The following is a 9151-nucleotide window of genomic DNA, read 5'->3' on the forward strand; positions in this document are numbered from 1 at the left end:
ATAGAAAGATCATATAGGGAGTGCATTTCTAGTAGGTGATTATAGAGACAGGCTGAGATGGTATAATGGAATAGGTGTGTAGGTGTGTGCCTGAGTGTATGTATGTGCAGCACATGTGTGTGGGAGCTCTTGGAAGAGGATGACGGGACAAGACTTGTTCAGTGACTGAATAGAAGTAGTGAAGAATTGGACAGGTGAAAACGTTGCCTGTGGCCTCTGACTCTGTGGCAGGGCAGTGAGATCCTTTTCTACACTGAGACAGAAATCTGTAAGGGATGCACGAAGAGAGTAACTTAAGTGCTTTTGGATTATATTATTTTGCCTCCAACATTAAGCAAACAACTAACCCAACCAAAGCAAATCTACCCCCAAAACAACTTTCTATAACACATCCCTAAATTATGTGTGTACTCTTCATAAGAAAAAAATAAAATCAAGCCAATGAATCATTTGATGAATCTCTAATCAAATTATATTGTTCAGTCGTTTCTGGGAGATGTGGTTCTGATTTTACGAAACTGCGGTGAGAAAGGACAGCATATCTCTGTGAGTGTGCCATGGTGCCTTGCTATGCCAAGGCAAACCCAGGGACTGCTCTTGAGGGTCTGAGGGGATCCTTCCTTTGCTTCATAAACACAGGAAGCAGAGAGGAAACTGTGGGGTGTTGTGACCTCATGTCTTCTCACTTCTTCTCCAGAGCCTTGGCTTTGGGAGCGCAAAAATGGCCCCTGAATACAATGACACATTTGTTAATAACCATAATGGGATGTGGTTTAGTAAAGAAAGAGTTAAGGGCAAGTTAACAGAAAAAATATGGACACATACTTGTTCCCATCATTTTGATGATTGCAGCATAGACTAGTACAGATTCAAAGTAAAATATGGTTAGTGGAGGCTCAATCTGAAGAGGCAAGAAGTATTACAGGATCATATTTTGTATTGTATTGTATTATATTATATATTAAAACAGAATTGACCTTTGAGAAAAAATGGTGGGGTGTGTCTTTATGATTCTCAGACACTTATTGCATAGTAATTTCTAGCTCTATCCATTTTTCTGAAGTGTCATGAATTTATTTTTGTTTATGGCTGGTTATATAAAATGTGGTTTGCAAATGCTGCACATTTTTCTTATCTGTTCATCTGCTGATGGTCATATAAGTCATTGCAAATAGCGCTTCAATAAACTTGTCTGTACCAAGCACCTCTGCGGTTGGACATAGATAGAGACTTTCAAGTGTATACCCAGGAGTGATTCACCTGGGACATATGGACTTCCTGTTTAAATTCACCAGTGTCTATTGCCACCATGAGTAAAATTTCCTCTTTCTTCACAGCCTCACCAGCATTTGGTGTTGTGTGAAGTAAGCCATATTTGTGCTAACTTGGTCTCACAGAAGGATTTGGAGAATGATCTGCAATGTGAATCTATTCTTCCTGTTCTCCTTCCTTTCTGTCCTGAACTCTTTTCTGTCAATATGCTTGAGACCCTTAGGTTGTGCTTCTGAGTCCTAGATTAAAACAAATCTTTAATACATCTTGTTTTCTTCTCTCTGAAAAAAATCAATAGGCTATAGCATCAACACTACTTTCTGAAGATGAATGAAATGTACATAGGTAGGAAGAGTTTCAAGAGAAAAGCAGCCCTCTCCTGCACAAGACACTCATGTCCTGCTTTCCTGCACCTGCAGTGAAGATGTCCCAGTCATACCCAGCATCCAAACCCTCCAATTCAAAGAACCCAAGAGTCTTCTGTGATGTGGATATTGGCAAGTTGGATAAATTGTTTTTGAATTGTTTGCAGATATTGTTCCCAAAACTGTGGAAAAATTTGTGCATTGTTAATAGGAGAAAAAGGCACTGGATCTACAACTGGGAAACCTCTCCATTGTAGTGGATGTCCTTTCCACCGAATTTTTAAGAAATTAAAACTTAGGGTGGAGACTTCCCAAATCAGAATGGGACAGGTGGAGAAAGTACTTATGGTGAAGTTTGAAGATTAGAATTTTCATTATAAGCAGGACCGGGAGGGTTTCCTGAGCATCTTCAAATGCAAGCCCCAATGCAAATGGTTCTCAGTTCTTTTTCACAGCAGTCCCAACTCCTCATTTGGATGGGAAATATGTGTTCAAGTAATAAAAGGACTAGGGATCTCAAGGATGCTTGAAAATGTAGAGGTGAATAGCAAAATCCTGCCAGACTGTGTGTTATTGCAGAATGTGGAAAATCGAAAGAAGGGAATGACTGGGGATTACTCCCCGGAGATGGCTCTGGTAATAGTCATCAGACTTCCCTGAGGATGCAGGTATAGATTTAAAAGATGCAGATAGAATTCTATTAATATCTGAAGACTCAGAAAACAATGGGAATACTTTTTCCAAGTCTCAGAACTAGGAGATGACTATTGAAAATATGCAAAGGCCCCACAGCTCCCTGTTCCCAAACACCATGGGAGAGAGAGCTCATCGCCCAGACATGTGGGCAATCCTGAGACTGCAGGGCAGGAGAGACTGCCACTTCTGCCCACCTCTGCCCACATCCCTGGCCCAAGAGGAAACTGTATAGGGCCTCTGGAAACAGGAAGATAGGGGCTGTCAAGCTGCAGGAGCCCTGCAGTCCAGGCTGTGCCCGGATCTGAAGGGACCGGAAGAAAGAGCTCCCTGCACCCAAATCCCATGGGAGGGAGAGCTAGACCTTCAGAGTGGCAGACACACCTGGGAGGCCAGAGGAGATTACTCTCTGTCCACCTTTCTGACTCTAGAGGAGAACACCTAGAGCCATCAGGGCCCCCTGTGCAAAGGGACCCAGAAGTAGGGGCAAGCCCTTCTTGTTCCCACCCACAGGAACAGCTGAAAGCCAGTGGACTGGAACAACTACACACCTGAAAGCAGAACACTCTGTTCACATAACTGGCTGAAAGAAAACAGAAAAACAGGTCAACAGCACTCTTGATACACAGGCCTATAGGGCGTTCAAACCACTGTCAGAAATAGCAAAACATGGTAACACCAGAGACAACCTGATGATGAGAAGAAGCAAGTGTATGAACCCAAGGCACAGAAACCAAGACCACATGGCATCATCAGAGCCCAAACTCCCACCAAAACAAACACTGACTATGTAAACACACAAGAAAAGCAAGATCTAGATTTGAAATCACATTTGATAATGATGATGGAGTACTTTAAGAAAGACATAATGAACTCCCTTAGAGAAATGCAAGAAAACATAAGTAAACAAGTAGAAGGCCTTAGAGAGGAAACACAAAAATCCCTGAAAGAATTATAGAAAAACACAATCAAACAGGTGAAGGAATTGTTAATGGAGAGAGTAACAATAAAGAAAGCACAAAGGGAAACAACCCTGGATATAGAAAACCAAATGAAGAGACAAGGAGCCGTACATACAGGCATCACCAACAGAATACAAGAGATAGAAGAGAAAATCTTAGGAGCAGAGGATTCCATAGAAATCATTGACACAACTGTCAAAGATAATGTAAAAAATGTAATGGAAAAAGCTACTGGTCCAAAACGTACAGGAAATCCTGGACACAATTAGAAGATCAAACCTAAGGATAATAATTATAGAAGAGAGTCAATACTCCCAACTCAAAGGACCAGTAAATATCTTCAACAAAATCATAGAAGAAAACTTCCCTAACCTAAAGAAAGAAATGCCCATAAATATACAAGAAGCCTACAGAACTCCAAATTGATTGGACCACAAAAGAACCTCCTCCCATCACATAATAGTCAAAACACCAAATGCACAAAACAAAGAAAGAATATTAAAAGCAGTAAGGGACAGAGATCAAGTAACATATAGGGCAGACCTATCAGAATTACACCAGATGTCTCACCCGAGCCTTTGAAAGCCTGAAGATCCTGGACAGATGTCATACAGACCCTAAGAGAACACAAATGCCAGGCCAGGTTACTGTATCCAGAAAAACTCAATTAACATAGATGGAGAAACCATGATATTCCATGAGAAACCCAAATTTACACAATATCTTTCTACAAATCCAGCCCTACAAAGGATAATAAATGGTAAAACCCAACACAAGGAGGCTGGCTACACCCTACAAAAAGCAAGACACTAATCGTTTTGCAACAAAACAAAGAGAAGACAAGCACACAAACATAATCTCACCTCCAAATACGAAGATAACAGGAAGAAACAATCACTATTCCTTAAATCTCTCAACATCAATGGACTCAATTCCCCAATAAAAAGACACAGATTAACAAACTGGATATGTAATGAGGACGCAGCATTTGCTGAGTACAGGAAACACACCTCAGAGACAAAGACAGACACTACCTCAGAGTAAAAGACTGGAAAACTACTTTCCAAGCAAATGGTCTGAAGAAGCAAGCTGGAGAAGTAATTCTAATATCGAACAAAATCAATTTTCAACCAAAGTCATCAAAAAGATAAGGAAGGACACTTCATATTCATAAAGGGAAAAATCCACCATAATGAACTCTCAATCCTAAATGTCTATGCTCCAAAGACAAGGGCACCTATATACATAAAAGAAACCTTCCTAAAGCTCAAAGCACACATTGCACCTCACACAGTAATAGTAGGAGATTTCAACACCCCACTCTCATCAATGGACAGACCATGGAAACAGAAATTATACAGATGCGTAGACAGAGTAATAGAAGTTATGAACTAAATGGATTTAACAGATATTTATAGAACATTCTATCCTAAAACAAAAGGATATAACTTCTTGTCACCACCTCATGGTACGGTCTCCAAAGGGACCATATAATTGGTCACAAAACAGGCCTGAACAAAGTCAGAAAGATTGAAATAATCCAATGTGTCCTATCAGACCACCATGGGCTAATGCTGGTCTTCAATAACAATAAGGAAAGAACGCCCATATATACATGGAATTTGAAGAATGCTCTACTAAAAAATAACATAGTCAAGGAAGAATTAATGAAAGAAATTAAAAACGTCTTAGAATTTAATGAAAATGAAGGTACAACATACCCAAACTTATGGGACACAACAAAAGCAGCGCTAAGAGGAAAACTCATAGCTCTGAGTGCCTGCAGAAAGAAACAGGAGAGAGCATATGTCAGTAGCTTGACAGCACACCTGAAAGCTCTGGAACAAAAAGAAGCAAATACACCCAGGAGGAGTAGAAGGCAGGAAATAATCAAACTCAGAGCTGAAATCAACCAAGTAGAAACAAAAAAACTATACAAAGAATCAACAGAACCAAAAACTGGTTCTTTGATAAAATCAGCAAGACAGATAAACCCTTTGTCAGACAAACCAGAGGACACAGAGAGTGTGTACAAACTAACAAAATCAGAAATGAAAAAGGAGACATAACAACTGAATCGGAAGAAATTAAAAAAAATCATCTATAAAACTATAAAATCTGGAGGAAATGGACAATTTCCTAGACAGATACCAAATACCAAAGTTAAATCAGGAACAGATAAACCATTTAAACAACCACATAACTCCTGAATAAATAGAAGCACTCATTAAAAGTCTCCCAACAAAAAAGAGCCCAGGTCCTGATGGGTTCAGTGCAGAATTCTATCAGACCTTCATAGAAGACCTCATACCAATATTATCCAAACTATTCCACGAAATTGAAACAGATGGAGCACTACTGAATTCATTCCATGAAGCCACAATTACTCTTATACCTAAACCACACAAAGACCCAACAAAGAAAGAGAACTTCAGACCAATTTCCCTTATGAATATCGATGTAAAAATACTCAATAAAATTCTTGCAAACCGAATCCAAGACCACATCAAAACAATCATCCATCATGATCAAGTAAGCTTCATCCCAGGTATGGAGGGATGGTTTAATATATGGAAAACCATCAACGTAATCCACTATATAAACAAACTGAAAGATAAAAACCACATTCTCATTTCATTAGATGCTGAGAAAGCATTTGACAAAATTCAGCACCCCTTCATGGCAAAAGTCCTGTAAAGAACAGGAATTCAAGGCCCATACCTAAAAATAGTAAAAGTCATATACAGCAAACCAGTAGCTAACATTAAACTAAATGGAACAAAACTTGAAGCAATCCCACTAAAATCAGGGACTAGACAAGGTTGCCCACTCTCTCCCTACTTATTCAATGTAGTTCTCGAAGTCCTAGCCAGAGCAAACAGATCACAAAAGGAGATCAAATGGATACGGATTTGAAAGGAAGAAGTCTAAAAAAAACACTATTTGCCGATGATATGATAGTATATTTAAGTGATCCCAAAAGTTCCACCAGAGAACTAGTAAACCTGATAAACACGTTCAGCAAAGTGGCTGGGTATAAACTTAACTCAAATAAATCAGTAGCCTTCCTCTACACAAAAGAGAAACAAGCTGAGAAAGAAGTTAGGGAAATGACACCCTTCATAACAGTCTCAAATAATATAAAATACCTCGGTGTGACTTTAACCAAGCAAGTGAAAGATCCGTATGATAAGAACTTCAAGCCTCTGAAGAAAGAAATTAAAGAAGATCTTAGAAGATGGGAAGATCTCCCATGCTCATGGATTGGCAGGATTAATATAGTAAAAATGGCTATTTTACCAATAGCATTCTACAGATTCAATGTAACCCCCATCAAATTCCAATCCAATTCTTCATAAAGTTAGACAGAACAATTTGCAAATTCATCTGGAATAACGAAAAACCGAGGACATCTAAAACTATCCTCAACAATAAAAGGACTTTTGGGGGAATCACTATTTCTGAACTCATTCAGTATTACAGAGCAAAAGTGATAAAAAACTGTATGGTATTGGTACAGAGATAGGCAGATAGACCAGTGCAAAAGAATTGAAGACCCAGAAATGAATCCACACATGTATGGTCACTTGATTTTTGACAAAGGAGCCAAAACCATCCAATGGAAAAAAGATAGCATTTTCAGCAAATGGTGCTGGTTCAACCGAAGGTCAGCATATAGAAGAATGCAGATCAATCCATGCTTATCACCCTGTACAAAGCTTAAGTCTAAGTGGATCAAGTACCTCCACATCAAACCAGATACACACAAACTAATAGAAGAAAAAATGAGGAAGAATCTCGAACACATTTGCACGAAAGAAAATTTCCTGAACAAAACACCAAAGGCTTATGCTCTAAGATCAAGAATTGACAAATGAGATCTTATAAAACTACAAGGATTCTGTAAGGCAAAAGACACGGTTGTGAGGACAAAACGGCAACCAACAGATTGGGAAAAAATCTTTACCAATCTTACAACTGATAAAGTGCTTATATCCACAATATAAGAACTCACTAATTTAGATTGCACGGAGACAAATAACCCTATTAAAATATGGGGTTCTGAGCTAAACAAGGAATTCACAGCTGAGGAATATCAAATGGCTGAAAAACACCTAAAGACCTTTAACATCTTTAGTCATTAAGGAAATGCAAATCAAAACAACTCTGAGATTCTACCTCCCATGAGTCAGAATGGCTAAGGTCAAAATCTCTGGCGACAGCAGATGCAGGCGAGGATGTGGAGAAAGAGGAACACTCCTCCATTGTTGGTGGGATTGCAGACTGGTACAACCATTCTGGAAATCAGTCCTGAGGTTCTTCAGAAAATTGGACATTGCATTACCTGAGGACCCAGCTATACCCCTCTTGGGCACATACCCAAAAGATGCCCCAACATATAAAAAAGACACGTGCTCCACTATGTTCATAGCAGCCTTATTTATAATAGTCAGAAACTGGAAAGAACCCGATGCCCTTCAACAGAGGAATGGATACAGAAAATGTGGTACATCTACACAATGGAATACTATTCAGCTATCAAAAACAATGACTTCATGAAATTCATAGGCAAATGGATGGAACTGGAAAATACATCCTGAGTAAGGTAACCCAATCACAAAAAAACACACATGGTATGCACTCATTGATAAGTGGATATTAGCCCAAATGCTTGAATTACCCTAGATGCACAGAACACCTGAAACTCAAGAAGGATGACAATAATTCGGATGATTCACTCCTTCTTTAAACGGGGAACAAGAATGCCCTTGGAAGGGGATAGGGAGACACAGTTTAGAACAGAGGCTGAATGCCCATTCAGAGCCTGACCCACATGTGACCCATACATATACAGCTACCAAACTAGATAAGATGGATGAAGCAAAGATTTTCAGGCTGACAGGAACCAGATGTATATCTCTCCTGAGAGACACAGCCAGAATACGGCAAATACATAGGTGAATGCCATCATCAAAACCCTGAACTGAGAATGGGATCCCCGTTGAAGGAATCAGAGAAAGGACTGGAAGAGCTTGAAGGGGCTCGAGACCCCATATGAACAACAATGCCAACAAACCAGAACTTCCAGGGATATGCCACTACCTAAAGACTATACATGGACTACCCTGGGCTCCAACCTCATAGGTAGCAATGAATAGCCTAGTAAGAGCACCAGTGGAAGGGGAAGCCCTTGGTCCTGTGAAGGCTGGACCCCTAGTTAACAGGATTCTTGGGGGGAGGGCGGTAATGTGGAGAGGATGGGTAGGGGAACACTGATATAGAAGGGGGGAGGGAAGGGTTATTGGGATGTTGGCATGGAAACTAGCAAAGAGAATACCATTTGAAATGCAAATAAGAAATACCCAATTTAATAAAGGTGGGGGAATGAAAGAAAATATGCAAAGGTCTGAAGATACGTGGATATTTCAAAGGCTGTTACTGAGGGACCAGACATATCCAGACTGCAACCTATAGCTTTAAGTCGTGTGCTAAATATTGGTGATTGTATATTGAAGGGGGCAATTGACAGTTGCTTGGAGGCTCTTGAAGTGGACCCCTCAAATACTAAAGCACTATGCCGAGAGGGCAGGTATTCAAGGATTAAAAGAACATGCGCAAGCATTGGCTGATCTCACGAAGGTGCATGAGATAGCCCAGGAGATGAAGCTCTCCCGGCAGAATTGCTTAAAGCCAAACAAATAATAAAGGCACAGAAAGATAAAGAGAAGGCAGGGTATGCAAAGTGTTTGTTTAATGAGGATTAAACTTTCCTTAACCTTTCTACATTGATGATATAAGAGACGATGCATATTACTGTCTACATGATCCCCGATGTGTTTCCCTTGGTCTTTGTAATTG

At 39.8% G+C, this 9151-nt stretch overlaps 1 pseudogene; it reads left to right on the forward strand.

Annotated features, from left to right (window-relative positions):
* The first annotated feature begins 1588 nt into the window (after positions 1-1588).
* On the forward strand, positions 1589-9103 carry LOC148006774 (peptidyl-prolyl cis-trans isomerase D-like; annotated as a pseudogene).
* The last annotated feature ends 48 nt before the right edge of the window (positions 9104-9151 follow it).

This window comes from Rattus norvegicus, chromosome 2 (genome assembly GCF_021556685.1).
Source record: "Rattus norvegicus strain SHRSP/BbbUtx chromosome 2, alternate assembly SHRSP_T2T, whole genome shotgun sequence".
Lineage (NCBI taxonomy): Eukaryota > Metazoa > Chordata > Mammalia > Rodentia > Muridae > Rattus > Rattus norvegicus.